The sequence below is a fragment of the Artibeus jamaicensis genome, unplaced genomic scaffold (assembly GCF_021234435.1).
Source record: "Artibeus jamaicensis isolate MK-2021 breed Jamaican fruit bat unplaced genomic scaffold, CSHL_Jam_final contig_415, whole genome shotgun sequence".
Taxonomy (NCBI): domain Eukaryota; kingdom Metazoa; phylum Chordata; class Mammalia; order Chiroptera; family Phyllostomidae; genus Artibeus; species Artibeus jamaicensis.
Window position 1 is genome coordinate 20,365,055 of NW_026521823.1, and position 27,667 is coordinate 20,392,721.

A 27,667-nucleotide genomic window follows, 5' to 3' on the forward strand; every position below is an offset into this window, starting at 1 on the left:
TAGTCCCAGGCAATGGACAGTTTCAACACTAGAGCACACTACATGTCTTCCCAGAATGTTTTATCTTTGTGGTTGTTGTAAGAAAATGAAAGTGCTGTGTTAAATCCACATGGATCAGGGAATGAAGGTGGGTGGTGTCCAATCTGATCTTGGGACTTAACCTGGGTAATGCCCAATGAGCACACGTATTTCAATGGGTACATAATGTGGTACTAAGAATATTTTTTTCTTTCAATTCACGTGCACAATTTTTTGAAACAGCTACGAGATTGCTGGTACATAAATATCTACTGAATTGTTGAGGCTAACTACTGAACAGAACTGTTATGTTTCTTTTGGTTTAGGAGCACTGTGAAAAATTACTGGTTCAATGAAGGTACATGAACTAAGAAAGTTTAGGGTCCTCTGCCCTGCAGGATGGCAGAGGCAGGAGGCAGAAGGAACCTGCCTAAAACCTGTATTGTTTCAGAATTGATGTTACAGCAGTGAATGCGATCTTAACCAAAACAATGAGTTCAATTCATGCAATGAGTTGAAGTTCTGTTCACATGTAGTCCTTGGGTTGAAGCTGTGATTGACTCTTCTATGCCAGATATGATGCTGGGTACTTAGATTAGGGTCACTGGCTTCAGCAAAGGAAGCCCAAGGGTCTTTCACCGTCTTACTTAACCCGTCCTCTGAACCTGCACTATCACACGGAACCATCTTGCATGAAGGTTCCTTTCTCCTAGTAGGATGTTTTCCCACCTTCCTCATGATAGAAAATCACCCACAGTGTGTGTCAAGACAAAAGCCTTCTCAGCTTGTCTCTGAGAGTATTCACTTCAGCAGGCCTAGGATGGGACCCAGGTGTTTCTAACAAGTATCCCAAGGGACTCATCTCCAGAGCAGTTTGAGGAACCCTTGTTCTCATCCAACCCAGAGTGCACTCTGCCCCTGAAGTCACCTACACTGCAGTAAAACGGCATGCCCATTTATCCTGATGCACAAGCCGAAGTCTTAGTTCTTCATCCTGCCTTTTCTCTCCGCCCCTGCATCCAGTTTATTACCTGTCAAGAATGAGATGCCGTTGTCAAATTATAGCTCAGATGAAATCTGCTGCTCTCCCTTTTCCTTTGCTAACGCCACTGTCATCCTCCAGCCACAACGTCTGCAACTCTTAAAAGTATTTGTGCCTCTACTCTTCCTCGTTTTCACGATATTCCATACTTAGTGGCCAGTCAGGTTCTTAAAACCCAAATAAGGTTTTGTCAGGATTATGTCATATTTCTGATATTAGATCTGTTGAGGGATTATTCTTAGGATAAAATCTGAACTTTTTTTTTTCTATGGCTTGAAGATCCATTAGGTTTTGGCTTTAAATACCTCACCAGCTTCACTGAAGGCCTTTCTCTTACTTGCCCTTTAGCTCATCCACACAGGTTTTCTTCAAGGTCTGCAAATAGCAAGCTCATGGCCTTTGTGCAGAGTCTTTTTCCTCCATCCACTTCTTGGACCACGAGGTCCTGCTTATCTTTCAGCCCTCAACTTATATTTCACTTCCTTGAAGAAGAATTCTTTGATCATCTTATAAAAAGCAGATATTCCCTTCTTATCTCAACCTCAGCCCATTGTTCTGGTCTTTCATATCACTTACCACAAGCTATAAATATTTTGCTAGTTGATTTAGTCTTGCATGCATTCATTGGTTGTAGCTTTTCAACTAAAATGGGAGCTTCATAGATGTCAGGTGTATGAGTATAATGTAGCACACAGAACTCACTAAATATGTGCTGATTGAGCAAATAAATAACTAAATAAAAGCCAGAATTAGCAGACCTTCAAACTGCCCTTAATGTTGTACAAAGTAGAATCTCTTTTCAAATTCCCTCAGGAAAACTCAACTTTTGGAATTTCCTCACAGACACACAGCAGAAAAAATGTGCTAATATACCAAATCTCCAAAGCAATTTGGAGAAATCAGAACAAGGGGGAGGTGGGCAGAGAAAAAGGACTCTAGCAAAACTCTGGTTTGTTACACCAACTTGCAAGAGAAGCCATATTCCATCTTAAATCCTGATTACCACCATGTACAAAGAGTCTGCTCCACAGCATCAGATCTGCAGACCTGTTTGGTAACAGCTGAGTTAAAACACACAAACAGTAAATTAGCATGTAGACAGCTTAGGCAATATCAGAAAACTGATAGACTTTAAAAAGTAATGCTATTCTCTCTCCTTCTCTGGTTTTTGGAAGAAACACCATAAAGGGAAAGTTTTTTTTTTTTTTTTTTGCTTGTATTAGTTAGGGTTATCCAGAGAAATAAAAACAATAGGATATATAGAGATATATGTCAGTGTATCTGTTACAGGAATTCACTCACACTATTTTGGAGACTGAGAAGTCCCACAACCTGCCCTATTCCAGCTGGAGAACCAAGAAAGATGGCTGTGTGATTCAGTCCCAGTCTGAAGGATGGAGAATTGGGGTTGGGGGTCTGAGTCTGGAAGCCTGAGACCCTGGAATACTGATGTCTGAGGCAGCAGAAGGTGGATGTCTTAGCTCAAGCAGAATGAGTACATTTGCCCTCAGCAGGTTGAATGATGCCCCCAGCATTGGGCAGGGTGGTATTCTTCACTCAGCCTACTGATTCAGGGAGCACCCCCCCATAAACACCCAGAAATAATGTTCACCAGCTGTTTGGGCATGCCTTAACGCCGTTAAGTTGACATAAGATGAAATTAACCATCACAGTGTTCCCATCCATGTATCAAAAATTTATAGTGAGTTGCTTCATCAGGCATTTTGAAAAACCATCTCTCCCCTTCCTCTTAGGTACCATCTTATAATTAGATATCAGTCTCAGGAGTTTGCAGACATGACCTCTATTCTCAGACTCTGTTCTTGATGTTTCTGCATATATATCATAGTTGGCCTTCTCAGCTCCATCAGAGTTTTTTTTTTTAGCTGCTGTTTAAATACACTGTCATAAGACTTTTTATTAAATTTTTGTGGCTTTATCTTCTTTTTGCTTCTTAAAATTAAGTTGTTTAGTACCACTTTATATCCAACTTGACAGCTGGAGTGAATTACTTTTAAGGAGTTTCTGGACTTTTTGCAATGCTCAGGCTATGCAAGGAGCACTCTTATTTCACACATTTAAGGGGTTCTGTTCAAGATGATGAATTACATCCTTTCAGTGTCAAAGGAAAATTGGAAAATCCCTTCATTTCCATGTCTTCACCTGTTTTCTCTTTCTGTGTTAAGGAAGAATTTTGAAATGTTACTGTCACCATAGTTGTGGTTGATAGGCTATTTTATTTCCAAATTCCTTCTTTGACACAAATAAATGTGCAGTAGCTCCTTGAAATGATTCTGTTTATTTGTAGTTCATTGTGAAGTGTTAAATCCTTTCTAACCTGACACCTCTGGGACATAGATTATTGCTCCAGCTATATTTACTTTCCGAAATGAGATTAAGGATGAGTTACTGATCTGCACTATCGAATGCAATACCTTCATCTGCTCGAATTTCATTCACCTTAACTGACAAAGGAGTTGGGTTTTCACTGACAAATAAGTGGTCTTTAAATGACACTAGGTACAGTTTAATACTGACATTCAAAAAGGGCTCATGCTAATAGCCTTCACAATTTCCAAGTATTGGCAATTTAATTCATTTTATCGAGTGTGTACTTGAGAAAAATAAAGAAATAGATGCTAGGCGACAAATTAGGCTTACTCACTCACTACCATACTTTTGCCGTGTATAATGCACACCCACATTTTTGACCCACACTTTCAGGAAAAAAAACTTCCATTTAAAATTTCTAGTTCAATTTTTTAATTTATTTACAGTTAGAAACAAAACCAATTATATTCCAGGGTATTATTTTGCATATGGATATCATTATTGCTTTCTAGAGGTACACTTTTAACATATAAGCATAAATAAAAGAATTAAAAACATTTATGTAAATATGGAATTAGTACTACCCATGTATAATGGGTATCCTTATTTTTCCCTCAAAAATTTGGGCAAAAAAAAAAGTGTGCATTATACACGGCAAAATACAGTACACCCCCCCTTTTTTTGTCCTCTAAAACCAGCAAATCACAAAATTGTGGGAATGGTTACCCTTATTTATATCACACATGCCACAGTAAATATTTAAAATATATGGTGGCTTTTTTGACAATAGGTATCAAAATTCTCATCTTTTTTGTATACTCTTTGCAACAACAATTTCAAAGAAGTCAATGAATTTCTAAATTATTTTGCTACAACAATGAAATATCAGTAACATCAGAGGCATTTGGCTAAATTAATTACAGTACATCCATGGGACAGAGTACTGTGCAGTCATTAAAAAGATGCTGTAGAATAACGTGTAGTGCCAGGAAAAAATATTAACAACATATTGACTTACTCAGCAAATGTTTTTTGAAAACTTACTTTAACCCAAACACAGCCCTTAACTTTTGATAAGGAAAAAATATAATGCAAAAACAGAAAAAAGGGGGGGTATAAGTTTGGCAAGATCCAGTTTTTTTTTCTTATTTTAGATACACACAAACATAAAAACACTGGTGGACATACTGCTTGTTCTGGTGAACATATTGCTTGTTCTCTAATTAATAGAGCCGCAAAAACCCTTCCTTTTGCTGTCTTTGCTAAAATAGTGATGCTTTATTTGTTACTAAAAAGAAACCACTTTTAAACATGATTTTCAGCAAGCAAAAGGTTCCAATGCTGCATACCTTTGCCACCAGTCCCACTTGAGAATAATGAAACTGTAAATGTTAAATAGACGCCAAGATACCCACAAAATCGGAGGTGTGTAATGTGATTAAAAATAAAAGTTTCTGCCCTGGCTGGCATAGCTCAGTGGATTGAGTGCGGGCCTGCGAATCAGAGTATCGCGGTTCGATTCCCAGTCAGGGCACATGCCTGGGTTGCAGGCCAGTTCCCAGCAAGGAGCGCATGAGAGGCAACCATACATTGATATTTCTCTCCCACTCTTTCTCCTTCCCTTCCCCTCTCTCGAAAAAATAAATAAATAAAATATTTTAAAATAAATAAATAAAAATAAAATAAAAGTTTCCAACCCCCTTCAGCCAGTCAACCACTTTCTTTGGATGCCTGTATGAAAGCATCATGACAAATGCTATAGTTTATGGGCTACTTTACATTCTATAAAATGTTTTGAGTATGAACCAAAAAATTGTGAGATATTACATGACCATAACTTAAGCTGAAAGGCATATGCAAACAACAATCTTATTATCTTCTAATTATGAATACAATTGCTCTCCATAAAATATTTGGCCACTAAGTGTTGTGACTTCAGGGTGAATTGATCTTCACCTTCACTCCACCTTGATATTATTAAGATCCATTAAATTATCTTGTTAACTATGCCTTTTCATTTATTATGAGGATTGTGGGGTATTTTTTTCTCCTTTAGTAAATGCAAGGTGAATTCAAATAAATTTGAATTAATTATTGAATAAAATAATGTAAATTGAAGAGCTTGAATGTTTAGTAAAATCTACGGGAGGTTATATTCATTGCATTGCATAACATTTGGTATAATGAAGACCAGACTTTCTCTCCAGTGCTGACTCTGTGTGTTAAATGCTTTAATCATTGAGAGCGTGAACGCTTTCCTTCTTTATTACTGCAGCACCAGGGAGGTCTAAGGTTCTGCTTCTTCGACAATCAGCGATAAGAGAAGCCTGTGTTTGGAAGTGATTTGTATTCAGATGTTTCCCAAACTCTCTATATGCAAGTTTTGATTGCTCTCTTGTCTGTGCATTAGAATCTTCTTCTATCTGACAATTTAAATGAGGTCAAAACTGTTTGAACTACGTTGACTATTAGGTTTTAAAATATTAGCATTTGATGTGTACGCTGGGATGTGGCAAGGACATTGGGGAAAATAAGCTTAGGCTGTGGTTTAATATTTGCATTTTTATAGTATTATTTCTGTGTGGTCCTAGAAGGATTTGTGGAGTTTTCCTTTTAGTTGAGATCATTGTTGGGAGCTTCTTTGGTTCTTCCTAATTTTTTAAAAAATTCACTCTCGTTTTGGGGGCCCAGTAACTTAAAGTCATATTAGTTTGGTTTTAATCCTACATCTATGATCTTGGGCAAGTTATTTAATCTGAGGCTAGTTTTTTTTTTTTTTTCACGGCTAAAGGGGAAACTAATACCTGCTTCACAGGGTTACCATTTGGAATAAAATTAGATCATACAGGGAAAGTGCCTGGTGCTTAATAAATGGTAATTATCGGCGGCATCCTGTGTTGCTTAGGCTAGAGTCACACTAGAAATAAATAAGGACAGTGGCAGACAAGCTTTTTTCCTGCAAAGAATCAAACCCTAATAAAAAAATTACAACAGTGAGAGTAACTGCCAACAAAAGAGAACTCTTCCTACATGTGAGGCTTGTTTGCCGCACTGAGCTCCTTGGCTCGATTATCTTAGTTGACTCTTGCCATAACTGTGAGTTAGTGATTGTCATCATTATACTGAGGTCACAGATGGGAAAACAATTTGAGAGGTTAACCAGGCAGTCTGGTGGCAGAGCCTCTGTCCCCTCTGTGTGGTCCCTCTGGACCACCTAGAACAAACACCTTAGGAAAGAAAGATCCGGGTGAGAAACTTCCAGATCCAGAGCTACTCAGTGAGTGCCACACGCTGCCCTGCCCGTCCGTAAGCATGAAGGCCCTAATGGGAAGTCCTGTCGAGGACCTGCAATCAGAAGTACCTGAACATTAAGGAACTCAGTATTGATTGCTTACTCTGATTCTAAGTTTTTCACTCATCTTATATCCTTTATTCCTTATAACAAATGAGACAAATTATTGTCCTCCTCATGGGAGGAAACTAAGATTGAGAGATTAAGTTCCTTGTCATGTAATAGTTAATAAGTAATGGGACGGAGCTGGCTCTCCAACCCAGACCACTGATGCAGGAGTCCAAGCCTCGGAACAGCACGTCCTGCAAAGATAAGTATCTACATGGATAAGAGCAAGGCTGGTGGGTTTCATGTTTGTGTCCATAGCTCCTGGAATAGATCCTGACAGAGAGTTGGCGTCAACAATAATTAGATACTTAAAAAACACATGGTCATAAACTAAAGGGGGGGAATGGTGGAGGGGTGCAGGGTGGAGGGGAATAGAGCAAATGTAATGGCATAATCAATAAAATAAAAATTAAAAAAAAAACTTTTACTTTGAGCCAGGCCTTAAAATATGTCAAAGAGCTTAAAATATATCAACTTGTTTAATCTTGTAACAACCCTATAAGGAATATACTATTATTGTACCCATTTTTAAGATGAGAAAACTGAACTATAAGGAAAAAAGGTGGGGAGGGAGGAGAAAAAGAGGAAGGAAGAAAAGATTTCAGAACTCGGCAGGTGGCCTCGCCGAACAAATTCTTTCTATGACCATATTTGGGCTCATGTGTGGAACCCAAACATGCACCACACAAAACAGTTCCCACTGCTTCAGCTTTACCTGGTACAGAAACAATGAATGGCTCTGTATGATTCAGAGTGTATACCCCAGATGCCTCATTAGTCACTGTTCAGGTTTTAAATGTCACCAAAACTCAACGGCTTCTCTGGGAGTATAGGCACAGCTGTGCCATTCTGTTTCTACGATTTTTGACGTTATTTATATGATGTGCCATGCAATCGCTCTGTAGGTAAAGTTTCAACAAAGCTGTCTGAATGTCATTTCAAAAAAAAGACCAAAGTTGGCATTTATAAAGACACAGGGGGCAGTGTTCCAGAAACAATGAGAAAACAGGTACTAGAGGCGAGAGCAGGGACAACGAGAGGCGGAATCCAGCCAGGAGAACAGGATCAGGTCGGCGGGCTGGACCAAAGAGTCTGCAGAGAGGCCACGGCTCCTCCATCACCAGGCTGCTGTCCGGAGTCAGACCTGCTGTACCCAGGAGTCTTGGAGAAGCTGGAAGGCAAAGTGGGAGGTTGAGCACGAGTTTAGGCAAGAACTCAGCTACTAAATTTAGGGGACAAGGTCAGGCCATTTGATCTTGGTCATTAGAACTAAGGAATGAGGAGGGGCTCCTTACAAGTGCCAGAATCCAGTAGAAGGCTCGATTTTCCACTTGTGCCTTTGGGTTTGGTCACCTTACTTACGCCTAATTGCCTTTCAGTTGATTCTCATGGTTTTCCAGTTAACACACAGCATCCTTGGAGATGGTGATGGTGCGGTGTCTATTTTCCGCAGCATTATACCCTCCCATTCTCATCTTCTCTGCATCGGGTAGGACTCAGCATTCTGCAGGCCCGCCTCTCCTCATCCAAATCTCTTGAGAGCAGACACGTTTTGGAGCTCAGAAGTTTTCAAATTTTTAAAAGGCGGTAATTCTGTTTTTCATGGTGAGGTACAAGGCTGCAATCATTAGCCAAACATGAATATTTCTTTAACAAACAAAAAATGAATGGTCTAGGGATGAGTAAAGACTATACAGTTCAGGGCCACTTTAGCTCAATTTTATACACACACACACACACACACACACTTCTGGTTTTCAGAGCTTTAGGATTTCACAATTGTAGATAAGGGATTGTGAACATGAAGTAAGAAATAGTGGCTATAATGGGAATTTAAAAAGATATGTTAGGATGACCTTGGTCGATAACATTACGTGAGTTTCAAGTGTACACTTCTCTGACACATCACCTGTGCATTGTATTGTGTGCTCGGCACCCAGAGTCTAGTCTACCTCTGTCACCATGTATTTGACCTTGTTACCACTTTCAAGCCCCCCCCCTTCCCCTCTGCTAGCCACTCTCCTGTTGTCTGTGTCTCCCAGTTTGTTCGTTGCTTTGTTTTATATTCCACATGTGAATAACATAATATGGTTCTTGTCTGACTTATTTTGCCTAGCATGATACTCTCAAGACTCACCCATGTTGTTGCAGATGGTGGTATTTCATCCTTTTTATGGCCGAGTAGTAATTTATTGTAAATGTGCACCACATCTTCTGTATTTAATTATCAGCTGAAGGACACTGAAGTTGTTTCCATGGCTACACCACCACCAATAATGCTGCAGTGAATACAGTGGTACATACATCTTTTCAAAACAGTGTCTTCCATTGTTTCGGGTAGATACCCAGCAGAAGGGTTGCTGGGTCGTGTGGTCTCTCTATTCTTAACTTCTTGAGGAATCGTTGTACTGTGTTCATAGTGGCTGTACCAATTTCTGTTCCCACCAGCAGCATGTGAGGGGTCCATTTCCTCCACAGGCTCTCCAACCCTTGTTAGTTCTTGTCTTATTGATGAAACCCATTCTAACTGCTGTGGTGGTATCTCATTATGATTTAGTTTCCATTTCTCTTATAGCTAGTGAGCTTGCACATCTTTTCATACATCTGTTGGCCACCAGTATGCCTTCTGGGGAAAAGTGTCTGTTCGGGTCCTCTGTCCATTTTTAATTGTATTTTTTTACTGTTGAGTTGCACAAGTTCTTTATATATTTTGGATATTAGACCTTTAGCAGATGTGTTGTCTGTAAACATCTTCTTTCACTAGCTTGCTTGCCTTTTGGATTTGTTGATGTTTCTTTGCTGTGCAGAAACTGAATAGTTTGATACAGTCTCAATTCATTTATTTTTGCTTCTACATCACTTGCATTTGGGGTCAATTTCACAAAAGCCTTTTTGAGACAAAGGTCCATAACTTCAGCACCTATGTTTTTTTTCATGTATTTTATTGTCTCAGGTTTTTATACTTATGTATTTAATCCATTTTGAGTAAATTTCTGTATATGGTTTTAAATAGTACTCTAGTTTCATTCTTTTGCATGTAGTTTTCCAGTTTTCCCAACACCATGTACCAAAGCAGCTTTTCTTTCTCCACTGTATCTTTTGGCTCCTTCGTCAAAAATAATTTATTTCTGGGATCTCAGTTCTATTTCATTAGTCTGTATGTCTTTTTTTTTTCTGCTGGTACCATACTATTTTGATTATTGTCATGTAGTATAATTTGAAATCAGGTAGTGGGATACTACCAACTTTTTTATTTTTTCTCAGGATTGCTTTGGCTTTCATGATTTTTTGTGTTTTGATAATTTTTAATTCTATTTGAAAAATTGGGGTTTTAATGGAGATTGCATTCAATCTGTGTACTACTTTAGGTAGTGATGGCCACTGTAACTACACTGATTCTTCAATCCACAAACACAGAATATTTTTCCACGTCTTTGTTTCCTTCTCAATTACCTTCAATAACATGTATAGATTTTCACTTCCTTTGTTAATTTTATTCCTAGGTATCTTCTCCTTTTTGCTGCAATTGAAATTTCATTGTTAAATATATAGGAATGCAACAGATTTTTATATATTGATTTTGTGTTTTGCAACCCTCTTGTTTTTTGTATTTTTTTGTTTCCAATAGTCTTTTAGTGGAGAGATATATAGAACTGTCACTATATTTGAGATTTCTCTTATTTCTTGAGGTAGGCCTCAAATGGTATATATACTTCCTCTTAGTACTGCTTTTGCTGCATCCCCCCAATTTTGAAACATTGTAGCATCATTTTTACTTGTTTCTATGTATCTATCTGTTCTATTATTTCCTCTCTGACCCAGTATAGCATGTTTAATATCCACATATTTGTAGATTTACCAGCATTCTCTTTGATTTACAGTTTCAAACTATTCTGGTCAGAGAATGTGCTTGGTATGATTTCAGACTTCTTAAATTTGTTGAAACTAGTTTTGTGCCCCAATAGTTGGTCTGTTTTAATAATGTTCCATGTGCACTAGAGAAGAATGTGTATCTGGTGTTCTGGGTAAAGAGCTCTGTAAATACAGATTACATCCATCTGAGCTAATTCGTCAGTTAAGGCTGATACTTCCTTGTTGATTTTCTTTTTGGATGATTTATTCATTGCTGTCAATAGGGTATTTGAGACACCTACTATTCTTGTATTTTTGTCTGTTTCTCTCTTTAGTAGTTTTATATATTTTGGTCATTCAGATTAGGTTCAAATATATTGGTAAGTAATATTAGTCTTCTTGATGTATTGTCCATTTTTTGTCTCTGTTACATTTTGTATCTTGAAATCTATTTTTTTCTGATATAAATACAGCTATACCTGCTTTTCTTGGATGCTATTTGGTTGGCAAATCATTCCTACCCTTCACTTCATGTCTGTCTGTGCTTGAGGCTGAGACGTGTCTCCTTCTGAAGGCAGCATGTGGTTGGGTTTTGCTTATTGATTAAATCCGCTGCTGTGTGTCTTTATATTGGTGAGTTCAGACCATTGACATTTAGGGTGATTATTGATGTCCGATGACTTCCTATAGCCATTTTACCTTTTGTTTTTTGGTTGCTCTGTGTCTCCATTGTTTCTTTCCCTTCTGTTTGAGTTTGTTGGTATTCTATGATTTTTCCTCCATTACCTTTCTGTTTATGTTGTGATTCTTAGTTTTAGATTTTTGTTTTGTGATTACCATTATGTTTATGCGAAAAAGTTTTCATATATACAATAGGCCTTGTATCTTATGTCCACTTACCTGTGCAAATTCAGACCTTTACCCTCTCCCTTTTATGATTTTGTTGTCACAAATTATTTCTTTTTATGCTGTGCATTCATTTCCAAAAAATATATATTTTGACCCCTCTAATTTTTATGTTATAATTAAGTGTTTAACATCTTATTCTGAGCAAGAGTTGCCGTTTCCTGCTCCTGGCTCTTTTCTCGTCATCTTCTTCCCAGCTTTGTATTCTTGGTCTTTCTGTTCCATGTCGAAAACTCCTTTCAGCACTTCTCATAATGCAGGTCTTGGGGTGGTAAATTCCCTCAGTTTCTGTTTGTCTAGAAAAGTCCTTATTTCTCCTTTGTATCTAAAGGATAATTTCGTTGGACATACTATACTTGGCTAGTGATTTCTCTTTCAGTATCTGGTTTCAATCTCTCGTACTTTGTAGGGTTCCTGCTTAAAAATCCAATGATGATCTAATGGGAGTGTCTTTATAGGTTTCTGTCTTCTGTTCCCTGGCTGATTTGAGAATTCTTGCTTTGTCATTAACCTTTTATAGTTTTATTATAAAGTCCTTGGACGTGGTCTTCTTGCCTAAGATATTTAGGCGTTCTGTTAGCTCCTTGAATTTCAGCATCCAGTTCCTTCCTCAGGTTTGGGAAGTTCTGGTTGATTATCTGTTTGGTAGGCTACTTGTTCCCTTCCGCCTGTCCTGTCCTTCTGACACACTCAGTATTCATATGTTTCTAATGGGGTCAGACCGTTCTCATGGAATTCTTTCCTTTTTTTAAAACTCAGCTCTTTCTCTTCTTCCACTTGAGTCATTCCTGTATTTCTGTCTTCAAGATCACTAATTCATTCTTTCATCCGGTCTAATTAATTCTTTACTTCACTTAGTGAGTTCTTCAGCTACAGTATTTCTGTTTGGTTCTTTTTTATAGTTTCAATCTATTTGATAAAGTGCATATTCTTGTTTGTTGATTTTATTTCTAAGCTCGTTAAACTGCCTTTTTTATTTTTCTTGATACTTTGTTGAATTTTTTTGGAACTATTATTTTGAAATCACTGAGTTCCATATTTTTATGTTTATTTTCTGGAGATTTTAATTTCCTTTCCTAACTACCTTTTGCCTCAGTTATTCATGGTATTCAATGGATTACTTCTCTTGGTGTTTAAAGAAATGAAAAAAATTTTTTATTTAAAGTACTTTCTTTTGACTGTTTTAATAGAGGAGTTTTCTTTTGTTGTCCAGTAGGTGGTGCTATAGTGCAAGTTTTGTTTTCCCTTACCTGCATTATTAGGACTGGGCATTATTGTGGGGTGGTGTCACCTCAGCTGTGGAAAGTGCCCCTTGTTCCCCGAGGAGGTAGGGGCCTTCTTAACAACGCATTTGCCTAGGTTTCAGGGCACATCCAAGGTGGGATGTGGTGGGCAATTGGGTTCCTGGCTGTGCATCCCCAGTGTCACTTTCCTGGACCCAGAAGCCACCACTCACACCCTCCTGGCTGGGGTGTCACAGCTGCCTCTACGAGACTCTACCTTGGTAGGCCGGGGGAAGCAGGTTGATGTATCTGTGGCTCAGCCCCCACTGGCCATGCAGGCTGGACTGCTGCCTCTGGCCCTCCTGTCTGCCCCATGCAGATTGCACCCCAGTCCTGTACTGCTACAATGTCAGATGCTCGCACCTCCAGATGTCTCAATGCGCAGATCTCTCAGATGTGTTTGTGTGTTGAGCAGGGAAGCTTTCGTTGAATTATAGTTGCCCAGCTTGTTGTAAAATCACAGGGAGAGGCCTGGAAGTCTTCTCACAGTGCCATCCTGGTGACTTCTTTTTTTAAGAATGGGCAAAAATGGATGAAACTTGACAGTCTGTATATGCAGAGGAGGGATGTGCAACAAGAGAAAAGTGAGGGCTGTGACAGTGTTCCCCAAAGAAGCAGAACTGGGACCCCAGAGCTTGTGCATTTTGGACAAGAGGAGAGTCCTACCCTTAGACCCCTGGGCCTTCAGTTCTCAGAACCTGAGCAGCCTGAGATACATCCTACTGGGGTGCCTATAACAGTGGCCTGATTTCCATCCCGAGGGTATGCTGAGAGCTAGAGCTTTATCATCTTTGCAGTCCTGAAAACACCTAGCTTATGACCTCTATCTGTAGCTACTTAACAAACCACCTTTTGTGTAATTAATTTACCTGGGAATGCAAATATATTGGGTAGGAAAAAAAAGAAAAGAAATATGTTAGGAAGGCCATAATCTTGACCATGTCAGAGATGATGTGGATTGATAGTTTCCATGATGGTATTAGCTATAGGAGATTTCTAAAGAGTTGTGGCAGACTTGGAAGAGTCTGGGAAAGATTGGGCATGATTCAGTTACTCAGCCCAGTCACAGAGAGTGAACCAACACTTGAACTCACTGATGCAGGAGGTCACGGCAAGGGAGGACGTGCTCCTTGAGCAAGTTGTCTTTCTTATGAAATAGCTCTGGGTCCTCCGAGGTCTTTAAACAGCATCGTAAAAACCCCTTCTGTGGAAGCCATTTAGCAGAAATCCCTTAACAACTGCTGTTCTCCTTCACGGTTCTCTTCCATTCAGTAGCATATCCACGATCACCCCTCCACCTCCTCCCTTCATCCTGCCGATCCCACTCCTGCCCAGCTTCCACTTACCAGCTTCCTTGTATTTATTCATTCATTCATTCTTGTTCAAGTACAATCATCTCCATTCAATAGCCTTACATTCCACAGACGACTTCTCTCCTGAGGCTCCTCTGCCTGATGGATAAACACAACTGTCTTATTAATTCTCAAGGGAGAAATGTCCAAAGTCAAACTCACAGCATTATCCTGTCCTTGTCCTGACTTTCAAATGTTCATAAATGACACCACCACTTTCCAGGGACAGACTTAAAAATAATCATACCTCCCCCCAAAATCAGAGCCTAAATTCTTCATTTTCATTTCCCTTCTCCCAGTCCCATCCAGACTATTTCAATAGATTCTGCATGGATCTCATTTCCCCCAATTCATCCATCATATCAACTGCAATTTTCAACAGTTAGGAATTGAATTCAGATGAGTAATAGACCTCTGAAAACTAGTGTATTAAACAATATTGGGGCATATTTTCTCTCTCTGACTCACATTTCTTCTGGCTTTGTGTTCCACCGTCTTTAGGGAGTGCCTCCTCTTAGACTGTAAGGTGGCTGCTGAAATGTGAAATATTTTCTTCATTCCCAGGAAAGGAGGAGAAAGACCTAAGGAAAAAAGACATGCCATTTGAATCATTCTCCTTCTGAAGTTTTCCTATAACCACCCTCCCCCCAGATAATGTCTGCTTGAAATATAGCATCATAGCTCCCCCACCTATAAAGGATACTGAAAAATACAGTTTTTTTTTAGTTGCCATTCATTATTCCCTCTAAAACTGAGATAGAAGTAGTAAAAAAAGGTGAGAAGAATGTTAAGTAGGCATAACAAGGCTGCCAGTGTATTTTATATCTAAAACAAATCTGTTAAAAAGAAAATATTCAGTATAGCCTCGTTGACTACCAAGTTAAATCTAATATTATATATAGCAAGATGTTTAAGCCTTTCCACCATCATCCATGCCCACCTCTAACCAATCTCACTGCCTAATGCTTCTGTTTCTCAAGGAAGCAGTTGTTCCCAGACTTTAACGTGTGTATGAATCACTCAGGGAAATTGTTAAAATGCAGACTGTCAGTGGGTCTGAGGTTCTGCATTTTTAGCAAGTTCCCAGGTGATGCTACTTGGTCCTTGGGGTGGGAAGTTCCTAGAACAATGATTCTCAACTTGGGGCCATACTGCCCCCTAGAGACACTTGGTAATGCCTGGAGATACCTGTGTTTATTGCAACATGGGCAGAATTTGGGGGTGGAAGCCAGGATGCTGCTGGTGTCTGGTGAGTAGAGGTCAGGGATACTGCTACATACCCAGCAATGTACAGGACAGCCCCCTGCATCGCAAAGAATGGTATCCAAACTCAAAAACACAAAAACAAAACCAACTCGGTACTACAGAAGCCAAGAAACCCTCTTTAAAGAGGGAGCCTATGCTCCAGAAAGATGGGATTCTATGCTATTCCAATATGCCCCGCATTTTCCTGTCTTTATACCGTTTCCTCCAGCTCGTACTTATCTTCTCAATAGTCAGCTCAATCAATTGATTTCTGTTGTATAGCAAGGCCTTGTTGATACCTGCTACACGAATGCATCCCAGCTCCCCTTACCATAGGTCCTCTCCCTCTTCTGAATAGCCTTCTGAGCACTTGCTCGAGATGGAACATGTGTGCCCCTCAGAACTCATTTACTGCAACCCAATCTCCAGTGCAGTGCTGTACGAACTTGGGGCCTCCGGGGGTGATTAGGTCACAAGGGCAGAGCCGTAATGAATGGGATTAGTGCCCTTAGAGAAGAGACCTGAGAGTTCCCTCATCTCTCAGCAGCCAAAAGTTAGCTGCCTATGAAACGGGAAGTGAGCTCTCAGCAGACATCCAATCTGCCAGCACCTTGATCTTGGACTTCTAGCCTCCGGAACTATGAGACAGTTATGTCATTTATAAGCCATCCAGTCTGTGGTATTTTGTTGCAGGAGCCCTATAGAACTAAGATTTTGTCACACTCACCCTGCCTATGTTTATCTTACTGAATCTTCTCACTAGAAATTATAAATGGTTTAACTTGGACGCCATACTTGTAGCTAGCATAGTGTCCCACTCACAACTGAATGAGCTTTATTTTTATAGCACACATAGATGTTTAAAATAATCGTTAAAGGCATGCATAAGTATGTAATAAAATAGAATATACATAGTATTTTACATTTGTAATACATATTAAGCTTTGAAGAAGTTGCACTGGTGCAGTTAACCCACCGTGGCTCTATCTTTCCTAGTCCCTTCTTTATACCAAATAGCAAATTGTAGCACCATCTGGTCTTCATCAAACCCAAATGTGATTTCACAAACAGGTTTCAAAATGCAAAAAGAGGCCCTGGCCAGGTAGCTCGGTTGGTTACAGTGTCATCCTGATACACCCAGGTTGTGGGTTCGACCCCAGTCAGGGAACACACAAGAATCAACCAATGAATGTGTAAGTAAGTGGAACAACAAATCAATGTTTCTCTCTCTCCCCAACCCCACCATCTTCTCCTTCTAAAGAAAAAAGAAAACCTTAGTAAATAAAATGCAGAAAAAAAAGAAACTTGAAAACCCCTCATTTGGGACCACTACCTGGCTTTTATCAAGCCTTCTTTCGAGCCAGGGCTCACGGGCCGGTGCCTGTTTACCTGGTTGGCTGAGATTAAAATGAGTAATAGACCCTCCGAGCCTTCGGTACCATCCCTAATGCGTTTTTCATTAGGCTGAATTCCCACTTGGGTCCTCTTTCTGAGGTTCAGACAGAGGTAAGAGGGCATGCGCTTGCTTGTTTGCTAGCATTTAAACAAGGTTGCTCTTTTCTCACAAATGACAACAATTTTAAGCTTAAGAAGATTTCTGGGAAGGTAGAAACATTGTGTTTATTTCACCATCTGTTAAGAGCACAGATTCATTAGTACAGACTTCCAACTAAGTCATATTTCAGAATGTTAATAAAATATTTTAAGCAAAGGTTAGCTGGATAGCCTACTTTCCATAAAAATACCCCCCACACATAATGGGTAAATGTATATATATATATATTCAGTATATGCATACCCATCACATACTCACACATATGCATGCACACACCATGCACATACATGTATTACAAATACACTCACGTGCCCACACACCCTTCACACACATGCACATAACACACAGAGGAGAAGCTATAGGTGAGGACTGGCAGAGAATGGAGTGTGCACAGTCACGAGATGCCAGCAGCCAGCAGAGACTGGAAGGGACAAGAGTCAGGTCCCCCTAGAACCTCCAGAGAAACTGTGGCTCAGCCTGCACCTTGAGTTCAGCCCAGTTGTGCCAATTTGCTGGGAGAGAATAAATTTGTGGTTTTTAAGCCATCAAGTTTCTGGTAATTTAGAGCAGCCTCAGGATATACCCACCGATACAGGCACATATATGCATACACTCACATACTTGCACACTCAAATACCCATGCGCCCGTCACTCGGGTGCAGAGGGGTGAACATACGTACACATTCGCACAGGTATGACTGCATATGTGGGCTAACAAATCAGTTATCTCTGAAACCAATGAACCAAAAACTTACATTCACACCCTCCTCAAATAAAATAAGTAAATAATGAACATCGGACAAAGCTTGCTACAGGCTGACAAAGGCTGCTACAGGCTGATGTCTGTAACCACACAGTCACACACAGGTGAGACCGAGGTGCACAGGAGACTGATAACTTCCTCCAGGTCACAGGGCGATGGGGCTGAGATGTGAACCCAGGCATCAGGATGCCACAAGCCACATTTTAACTAAGAAATGGTGGTTTTTAAATAAAAATATTTTTCTTTAATAAAAACCTATGTATTTAGGGACACATTTCAACACTTGCTACTTTATTTTAAGCCACAGCACCTGGGTGCATGCTGCAATCGAGGCTAATTGGGCCATCTTAACTGACATCAGCATTTCATCTGGTGAGGGCTGGCCCCACCCACCCACCATGAGGCATCCTGTCTCGGGAGACACAGCATGCCACGTGCACTGTGCACCCGACGGCATGAGCTCACCCCCACTGCACCTTGACTGGGCTGGCCTGTCACTTGAAACTCTGCAATTTTGCTCCTCCACCAAGCAAGCTGAAACCACTCAGAGTCTCAGACCATGGCTGAGTCTCCTCATGGCTGTGATTTTAGAAATACTGTTATCTTTTTTTAAGATTTTATTTTAGAGAGAGGGGATGGGAGGGAGGGAGAAAGAGGGACAGAAACATCAATGTTCAAGAGATACAGCAATCAGTCCCCTCTCACGTGCCCCCAATTGGGGACCAGGCCTACAACCCAGGCATGTGCTGTGACTGGGTATTGAACCAGCGACCCCTTGGTTCACAGGCTGACATTCAATATACTGAGCCACACACCGACCAGGGCTGAAATACTGTTATCCTTTATGTTCCCTATCTGTTGGTCGCACATTCTGATGCACAAATCAAGCTACTACAACCCAGGATTTATAACCAATTTCTCAGCTTCCCATGATTTTTGCTGCTTTGGTTTAAAATAGGTACAGTGCTAGGCTGAGGGTTGTTAGAATATTTTGAAATCTATAACTGTTTCTTGAACTTGAAGAAAAAAATATTTCCCACAGATTGTTTATCTAATCCATGAAATTAGAACTGAAGAAAAATTAATCTGAGGTGGGAGCCCAGTGAAGAGGAACTTGCTTTACTTTATTTCTCTCATTCTTTCCTTTCTTCTTCCTACTCTCCCTTCTTCCTTCTTTATTTATATATCGTTAGGTGAAGAACAAATATTTGTGGATTAGAGTAGTTCCCTCTGTTTTGGGAAAGTCATCAAGATGAACCCTTTGGAAACACAAATAAAAGGGAAAAACTCACACTTTGTACTCAGAGAAAATTGAGCACAGACACTGCAGACCGAGATACCCTTTGTCTTTCAGCAACCTCTCCCAGGAGAGGGAGAAGGCTGTAATGCTGCTGGGAATTAGCTAGCACTGAACTACTGACCCTATAGAGCATGTTGCAGTGACCATGAAGGGTATGTGAGCTGGACCATTTGGGTGCACCTTCCTTGTGCTTTGAGGAGACTGCCAGGTAGCAGATTTGTTCAACTGGGAGATGGGGGGAGCATTGAGTTTACAGAAGCAAGTTATAAAACACCCCAAAGGCAACACGCAGTGCCCTCCTGTTCCTCTCGATCAAACAGTAGGCAGGCACAGGTAGCCACGCAGCAGGCGGACAGGTTCAAAACACGTCATCATTCATCACAGGTCCCCAGAAATAACTTGTTGGGAAAACATCAGGAATAAAACTCACACCTTTGCAGATAGATCCTTGCATGCAGGGAAATTATTGCTTAATCATTTTTAAAATGCCCTTAATTTACACCCAAAAGCACTGGAGTGGAACATAGTGATTGCAGCTTATTTGTACTCACTCTTAATTAAGCAAGTTTTTAAAATGACATTTCATATTGAAAAGTACACAAATTCTAAATACAAAGTTTAGCAAATATTTATACATCCATATAACCATAAGCTAGAAGATACAGGATATTTCTGGCCAATACTCCCCCTACCCTAAAGGTAACCACTATACCAGCTGCCCTCACTAGACCATAATTTTGCCTGGAATTAAACTTCCTACAAATCGCATAGTACAATACGTATTTGTTTTGTGTCTGGCTGTTTTTTCTCCATAGTACATCTGTGAGATTCATCAGGTTATTGTATTATTATTGCGAGACATTCCACTATATGAATATATCAAAATTTATCCATTCTAATGTTGATGAATAATTGAGTTCTTATTTGAAGACTATGAGAAATAATAGTATTATTCTTGTACCTGTTGTTTGATGGATATTAACTTTCAACTTCTGTTGGGGATACGCTCAGGCCTGGTGCTGAGGGGTAGAGGGAGTGGACGTGTTTAGGTTTAATGAGACAATTTTCCACAGTGGTTTTTAACAGTTTGCACTTCCTCCACCCCTGTATGGTTGCCAATATATTGCATTGCTAATTCTCCTCCGTTTAGTCATGTGGGTCGGTTATACAGAAGCTTTGCATCATAGGCATGATTTAAATTTTTTGAACTTATGCTGTTAAGCACCTCCCAGTAATGCTTCCTTTGCATATCCTCTTTAAGTCTTTTACTTTCAGTCACTTTCTTATTGATTTGTATGAAGTGATAGAAGACATAGATAGCTAACTAGGAAAAGATATTTGAAAATACGTACAAATACCAGATGGGGCAAAATTAGGTTTACAGTTGTTCGTGTGGAAAATAATACACTGATTAATGAATAATAACACAAGAACACACTCCGTTTTGTGCATTCACAGCTGCAAACCCACTTTTGCCCACTCTACCTCACGTTACGTATCGCTGACATCTTCCAGTGCGAGGCTTGCTTTGTCCTTCTCTTCCTGTCGTGTTCTCATTAACCCAAGTGTTTAATTTTAATGAAGTCTAATTTATCGATATATTCCTTTGTGACTAGGATATTCTGATGTAAAGGTCAGGCAAATTATTTCTATCCCAAATTCAAAAAGATATTCTTCTATCTTCTGCTAGAAGCTTTATTGTTTTATTTTACACATTTGAGTCCTTAACACGTCACGTGAATTTTTGCACATAGTGTGAAGTAGGAGTCAATGTCAGGTTTTTCCCATGTGGTTATCCAGCTGATGCAGCACCACTGATTGAAAGACCACCTCCCACAATGCTGTTGTCCCCAAAATTAAAGTGGCTGCTCTGTCATAGGTCAGGTGACCACATATGTGTGAGTCCATTCCTAGGCTAACAGTATTTTCATTTTATGGCTTTATAACAAATCTTCATATCTGTTAGTGTAAGTTCTCTATCTTCATTCTTCTTCAGGTTTGCCTTGGCTATTCTAAGTCTTTGTTCCTATGTATTCTAGAATTAGATTGTCAATATCATACACACACAAAGTGCTGAGATTTTTCATGGAATGTTACTGAGCCTACAGTCGATTTAGGGAGACTTCGTATCTTAATAACATTGAATCTCCATGAAACAGGGCAAGTTCTTCCTTTTAATCAGGTCATCTTTAATTCCTCCTAACAATATCATTTGCAGTATAGAGGCCTTATATCTCTTTGCTTAGAATTACTCCAAAAACTAAAAATTCTTGGTGTTTTTATTAGATGTAGATTACTGGACACTAAAAGACTTTTGCTGTTTTGAATTGTAACTTCTAATGAGCTGATGCTAGCTTATAGAAATAAAACTGATTTTATATATATTGATGCTGTACCCAGCAATCTTGCTAAATTCACTTAACAGTTCTAATTTGTCCATTAATTGAATTTATATGTTATTTTGTATGTAACAATGTCATCTGCCAATCATGAGAGTGTTGTTTTCCTTCCCAATGTTTATAAACTTATTATTCTTTACTGGCTTATTGCATTGGCTGGAGTCACCAGCACATCGTTGAATAGAACTAGTGACAGTAGGTACCCTTTGTTCCTCCTGAGCTCCATCCAGTGAAGTAATCAATGTTTTACCATTAAGAACTGATTTATGTAGCTACACTATATCTGATTTGCAATGGTCTTTTCCATTCCTAGATTGATAAGCATTTTTTAAATTATAAATATTGGCCCTGGCTAGTGTAGCTCAGTGGATTGAGCACAGGCCTGCAAACCAAAGCATCGCCAGTTTGATTCCCAGTCAGGGCACATGCCTGGGTTGCAGGCCAGATCCCCAGTATGGGGTGCAGTAGAAGCAACCACACATTGATGTTTCACTCCCCCTCTTTCTCCCTCCCTTCCCATCTCTCTAAAATAAATAAATAAATAAAATCTTTTTAAAAAAGGGCAAAAAAATCTATGACCTATACTTCTACCTGAAAAAGAACAGCAAAGTAAAAAGAAAGGAAATAATCAAGGTAAGAGCAGAAATAAATAAAATAAAAAATACACAAGTCATTGAGAAAGTTAACATCTCAAAAGCTGGTTCCGTGAAAAGATCAAAATTAATTTTTTTAAAAATCCATACTTAAGCTGGCTATACACAAAAAAAGACAGAATACAAATCACAAATACCAGGAGTGAAAGCAGATTCTAAAACAGTTAAAACTAGGTTACTATAAAAACTTTATGCTAAAAATTCAATAATTTAGGTGAAATGACAAATTCTTTGAACAAGTCACTTTAAGTAAGTTGACAAAAATGAGATAAAATGTGAATAGCCCCGTATTTTAAAAAATTAAATTTACTCTTTAAAAAAACTTCCCATGAAGAAAGATTCAGGCCTATATAATTTCACTGGTGAAATACAACATTTCTGGAATAGCACTGATTTCATGCAAGCTTAAGAATTAGAGGGGGAGGAAACTGCTTAACTTGTTTCATGAGGTCAGAATAACCCTAATAACAAAATCTGAAAAAAATAGTACAAAAATAATATTATAGACCATTGCCCCTCATAAACATGGACACATAAAAATTGTAGCAATCTGAATCCAGCAATATATACAAATGTAATCCATAATGACCACTGCCATTTCTCCCAGTAATGCAGTGTTGGTTTAACATTGAAAAAACAAGAACCATGTCATCCTACTAACAGAGTAAAAAAGAACGCCCCTGCGATCAGTCTTATAAAGGGAGGGAAGGCATTTGATAAGATTAAACATCTACCTATGATTTTTTAAAAAATGGAAACTCAGAAAACTAAGAATATAGTAGAGATCTTTTACAATTTTATTTAAGGAATTTACCAAGGAAGCAGCCCATGTCATATTTAATCATTAAATACTGAACGTGTTCCATTTATAATAGGAAGCACACATTGAAACAGGTAGGTGACGCTCTCACTGTAAAGCTCACCTGAAAGAGAAACATCCAGTGAGGAAGGATCTCCTAACTTGCACCTGTGTTTGAGGAACAAAGAGTTTGAACTCAACATCTAGCGCCCCAACTTTTAAGATTCGCACCTGAAGGAATTTTGCTATGCATATTTATGTTCATGATGAGGCATTACTTTCTAATTTCCATTTTGTTTTCTTCTTTTACTCCTTATCAATTTTTAAGGACACTGTAGTTAGAGAACATGCTCTGTATTAATTCAGTCCTTTAGAAATTGTTGTGTCTTAAATTATATGGTCCTATATACTGTCTATTCTCATAAATGCTCCATTGACATCTGAAATGAATGTGAATTACTTATATTCCATATATTCCAATTTGGTCAAATTTCTTGTAACACGCAAATCTTCGGTATCATTAATGATTCTTTTCTGTCTGATTCTTCTGTCTATAACTAAGAGAGGTATATTTAATCTACATCTCTAATTCTAAATGTATGTATAATCCTTCCAATTCTGTTAACTTTTGGTTTATATATTTTTAATTTTGTTACTAGGTACTTGTATCTTCTGGTGGAATTGACGTTAAGGATTATGAAGTCTTCAAAGCATATTCTATCTTATATTAGCCTTTATGGGTTAGTGTTTGAATTTTTTTTAATTTATTTTTTTATTAATTATGCCATTACAGTTGTTCTATTCCCCCCTTCATTCCCCTCCACCCTACCCCCTCGTCCCCACCATTACCCCCCTTTAGTTTATGACCATGTGTCTCAAGTTCTTTAGATTCTATATTTCCCATACTATTCTTGCCCCCCCCATCAATTTTCTATCTACTGTCTATGCTACTTATTTTCTGTACCTTCTCTCCCCTTCTCCTCCTCCCACTCTCCTATTGCTAACCCTCCTTGAGATCTTCATTACTATGTTTCTGCTCCTGATCTAGCTGTCCTTTTAGTTTGCTTTCGTTTTAGGTGTGGTTCTTAATAACTGTGAGTTTGCTGTCCTTTCACTGTTCATGTTTTTTTAACTTCTTTTTCTTAGGTAAGTCCCTTTAACATTTCATATAATAAGGGCTTGGTGATGATGAACTCCTTGAATTTGATCTTATCTGAGAAGCACTTTATCTGTCCTTCTATTCTAAATGAAAGTTTTGCTGGATAGAGCAATCTTGGTTGTAGGTCTTTGGATTTCATGACTTGGAATACCTCTTTCCAGCCCCTTCTTGCCTGTAAGGTCTCTTTTGAGAAATCAGCTGAATGTCTGATAGGAACTCCTTTGTAGGTGACTGTCCCCTTAGCTCTTGCTGCTTCTAGGATTCTCTGCTTCATTTTAATCTTGGCTAATGTAATGATGATGTGCCTTGGTGTGTTTCTTCTTGGGTCCAACTTCTTTGGGACTCTCTAAGCTTCCTGGATTTCCTGGAAGTCTATTTCCTTTGCCAGATTGGGGAAATTCTCCTTTATTATTTGTTCAAATAAGTTTTCCACTGGTGGCTGTGCCTTTCCCCCTTCTGGTACCCCTGTAATTCGGATGTTGGAGCATTTAAAGATGTCCCGGAGGTTCCTAAGCCTCTCCTCATTTTTTTGAATTCTTTCTTCTTCACTCTTTCCTGTTTGGCCATTATTTGCTTTCTTCTGGTCTAATTAATTGATTTGAGTCCCAGTTTCCTTTTCATCGCTATTGGTTTCCTGTGCAATTCCATTCATTTCAATTAGTTTCCCCTTCATATGTTTGTCTAATTTGTGGCTATAATCAACCAGTTCTGTGAGCATCCTGATCACCAGTGTTTTAAACTGTGCGTCTGAGAGTTTTGCTATTTCTTCATCGCTTAGATTTATAGGCTCTGGGGCTTTGAGATCTTCTTGAGCCATTTTTGGTTATTTCGCACCTGTTAAGTATGAGGAGCGGAGCCTTGGACTCTCAGGTCGCTGGGTTGTGACACTGTATGTAGGGGCGTGGTCAGAGCAGGGAAATGGCGACCTCCTCTGCTGTTTCATGCCGCTGGGTGAGGAGCAGAACCTTAGGTGCCCTGTGCTGCCGCTGGCCATGGGGCCTGCTCAGTCCTGTAGTCTCACCGCCCACTCCCTTGCTTGTTTATCTACGCAGGAAACGCGACCACAGTCAACCCGCAGCCCTGCTCCCTCGCCATTTCCCCCGTGGTCACTCGCTGACTTGCTTACTAGGTCCAACCCTGCGAATGGGTTCCGTGCGCCCAAGTCTGTCTGACCAAGTTTTTCTGTGCAACCCCGCTCCGACAGCTGCTGGTTTCGCCCCTCTTACCGGTCAGGATGAAGAATTTGTTGTTATCAGACTTCCAAAAAGTTCAATTTTCTATGTTCTGGCTATGTTTTCTGTTGCTAATATTTAGTTGTCTCTAAACTTGGTTGTGAGAGAAGGCACAGCGTCTCCACCTATGCCTCCATCTTGGCGGAAATCCTCTGAATTATAGTTTTTTTCATCCTTTACTTTCAACCTAATTTTTGTTAACTGATTTCAGCGTATTTCTTATGAAGAACATACATTTGGGTTTTGAGTTTTTAAATTATTATTCAAGTTGAATAATTAATCTTAGATTTCTTAGCTACTTTAATATAATTTAAAAAATGTGTTTATACTAGAACCTTAATTCATATCGTCTACGTTTTCCATACTTATTTGTTGCTTTATTCTTCCTTTCTCTTCTTCTTTTTGATGTATCAAGTACTTTGGTAATTCTCCACTACTACTTAGTTACTTATACATTCTTCTATTATTATTTATTGGTTAACCTACAGCTTACAGTACACACCCTTAACTTATTACATTTTTCTACTTCTTGAATAATATAAAGAACTTACAAGCTTTTAATTTCATTTATATGCTTCTGCCCTTTTCTTTATTGTTTTCATATATCTTCTAATATACAAAAGGTCTGTTCAGAAAAATTCCAGCTATTATTAATAAAACAAGAACACTTTGTGCAACATCAATGTAACCTGGCAGCCAAGGAGAGTGGATTAGAATGTACATGTGTGAACAATGACAACTTCACTATACTAGTCAGTGGGGGTGGTAGACACCATTGACTGAGCATGTATATTGTGCGGCCATAGCATTCGAAATGACTGAGTGAATGGAGCAATGAATCTGCAGCAAATTTTGTGGTAAGCTTGAACATTCCTCCATGGAAACTATTTGGATGACTCAGAAGGCTCTTGGGGATGATGCAATGAGTGCAGCACAAATAAAAGTGTGGCACAAATGTTTTAAAGAAGATCAAGAATCTGTTGAAAGTCATCCACATTCTGGAAGGCCTACAAAAAGTAGAACATATGAAAATGTGGAATGTGTATGGGTTGAAATCAAAGATCAGTGACACAGTGTGAGAACTAGAAGCTAGAAGCTGATGTGGGGATTCCAAAAACTACTGTGTCTGAGGTTTTGACTCAGAGCTCAGCATGAAATATGTCATAGCAAAATTTATTCTGCGTCTTCTTCCACAGAGCAGGAGGAACACTGTCCAGCTGTTGCTAATAACTTCAATCAGTCCTCCACCAATGAACCAGATTTCCTCAAGAATAGCTTTGGAGGTGACTGAGGCATCACTATTTTCCTATGTACATGTTTCTCGTATGATGTACCTTCATCAATAAATGTCTCTAGTTTTCATATTGCATGCTGGATACTTTCTGGACAGACCTCATATTATAAACCCTACAAGATATAATTATTGCTCATATTTAAAGAATCAATATTGTATCATCTTTCCCCACACATGCATCTTTCCATGGTATATTATTGCTTTATCTTTTCCTGCAATTTTGGTAAAGAGTAACTTTTCTTCAGCCTGAACTTAAGCTAATATTTTTGTTCTGCAGATGTACTGGTGTCAAATTGTCTAATATTTGACAATAAACATCTTGTCTTAAACATCTTTAGCCTTCAAATTTTAGGGTTATTTCCACAATGTACATGATTCCAGGCTGGCAGTTTGGTCCTTTCGGATCTTTAAAGATGATAAGCCATTGTCAGATAGTCTGTTGCGAAGCTGGTCATAAAGTTAATTATTGCTCCAGTTTTGGCTAGCATGTCTTTTTTTACTTTGCTGACTTTTCCCATATGCCTTTGGTCTCCAGCACTTTGGCAAATTTTGCTTTTACAGTGGCTCTTTATGTGATGATGTTAAAAACTATTTTATAAAGGTTTATCTAACTGTAACATCTATAATCCTCAATTTTCCCAAGAGACGGGCTTCCAACTGAGTTAATTCCATTCATTAACCTTCTTCAGCAAAAGAATTCTTAATTATTTAAAACGATAATCCTGAATCTCATTTTTAAAAGATGATCTAAAAAACATTGTGATACTTGGAGAAATAATCCCCTTGAGAAAAATACTAGATATTTCTGAGTTCTTTTACTTATCAATGTCATCAAGTCCATCCTCAGTTCATGTCTTCACAAAATTATCAATTCTTTGGATTTAATCAAATACAAAGGCAAATCCATACAGTTGATCCTCATTATTCATGGATTCTGTATTTTTTAATTTACCTACTAGCTAAAATTTATTTAAAACCCAAAATCATACTCATATCTTCATTTACCATTTATGGACATGTGCAGACTAGTGAACAATTTGAGGTTGAACAAGGTGAACTTTTGCCTTGTTTCAGCTCTCAGACT

General features: G+C 38.9%; 1 long non-coding RNA gene across 3 annotated transcripts in view; it reads right to left on the minus strand.

The window, feature by feature from the left end:
• Positions 1 to 5,076: 5,076 nt before the first annotated feature.
• LOC119055117 (uncharacterized) overlaps positions 5,077 to 27,667 on the minus strand; it is a 138,684-nt gene continuing 116,093 nt past the window's right edge. For 2 of the 3 annotated variants that reach the window (XR_008391647.1, XR_008391648.1), the window contains exons 2-6: positions 14,653 to 14,765; positions 14,179 to 14,283; positions 13,196 to 13,379; positions 8,154 to 8,409; positions 5,077 to 7,962 (exon numbers count right to left, since the gene is read on the minus strand). This is a non-coding gene — a long non-coding RNA (uncharacterized LOC119055117). The remainder of the gene's footprint in view (positions 7,963 to 8,153; positions 8,410 to 13,195; positions 13,380 to 14,178; positions 14,284 to 14,652; positions 14,766 to 27,667) is intronic. The other variant, XR_005083627.2, reaches the window with a different exon arrangement.